Source organism: Penaeus monodon, chromosome 28, assembly GCF_015228065.2.
Source record: "Penaeus monodon isolate SGIC_2016 chromosome 28, NSTDA_Pmon_1, whole genome shotgun sequence".
Taxonomy (NCBI): domain Eukaryota; kingdom Metazoa; phylum Arthropoda; class Malacostraca; order Decapoda; family Penaeidae; genus Penaeus; species Penaeus monodon.
Genome location: NC_051413.1, coordinates 30,600,896 through 30,602,096, shown reverse-complemented (window position 1 = coordinate 30,602,096; position 1,201 = coordinate 30,600,896). Strand labels below are relative to the sequence as shown.

The 1,201-nt window shown below is 34.4% G+C and overlaps 1 protein-coding gene across 1 annotated transcript in view; it reads right to left on the bottom strand.

The window, feature by feature from the left end:
* LOC119591484 overlaps positions 1 to 1,201 on the bottom strand; it is a gene marked incomplete in the record, with an annotated part of 45,988 nt that overhangs the window by 43,787 nt on the left and 1,000 nt on the right.

Here is a 1,201-nt window from a genome sequence, read left to right as displayed (position 1 = left end):
CATTATCATGAACATCGATATACTGGAACCAACATCATCATCATCATTAAAAACTAATGACATAAAAAATTACACGTGCTTTGACTCAGCTTAGAATTATTTAATTAATACGTTATATATAACATTTTATAATACAAAAAAATGACAAAAATGCAATGCCATACTCTAAGTCGAAATTAAATGATACATAGATTGATAACAAAAATGAACAAGTAAAAAAATACTTGAAATAAGAGAAAGAAAGAAAAAGTGAAGAAAGAAAAAAATTACAAAAGAAAAATAGAAAAGATAGATACACTGATAAATAAAGCAGTGAAGATGAAAACGAACAATAAAAAAAAGAGAACACGGAACATAAAGAAAACATATAAAGTGAAATGAACGATAACAAAAAAAAAATCAATAAAAATATAGAAGGATATATAAAATAAAGATCAGTAACAAAAATACATAACTAAATTCAAATACAAACAAGAACACCATGAGATTAAAAACACTAACATTCATCCAAGGAAAAACAAACAGGAAAAAGGAGACGAAAAACAAACAAACATAAGAAGAAGGACACATGAGACAAACAAAGGATAAACAAACAGGAAAAAGAAGAAGGAAAAACACACAAACACGAGACGGAAAAGAGACAGACAAAGAACAAATAAACAAGAAAAAGGAAAAGAAAAAAAAATACACGAGGCGGAAAAGGGACAAACAAAGAACAAACAAACAGGAAAAAGAAGAAGGAAGGGAAAAGAAGGAAGGGAAAAAAAGACACACCAGACGGAAAAGTTGCATCATGGCGAAAGGACCGAAAGCACAACAGCAAAAGCACGCGAGGCCGAAAACCATCATAATCGGTCAAGCACAAAAAACAGCAGGAAAATAACAAGAAAAAGAAAGTCAAGAGTGTGTTACATTTATCCATACTAAAATAATTAAGATTTTTTCCCCCCCTCTTCTCGTTACCGCCACGAGACCGAAAGAAAAAAAAGACTCGAAAGCAGGAACAAGAAAGATCTCAAATAAGTAGATAAATAACATAGGATTTAAAAGCAAAATTCAAGCACAAAAAAGCCCAAGCAGACACTAAAGAACAGACAGAACACAAAGCAAAATCAAGCACGAGGGCCCCGGAGGCCGAGGGGCGAGCGCGAGGACCCCCCCCCCCCCCCCGGAGGGGCCCGCCGTGGCACTGACCCTGATC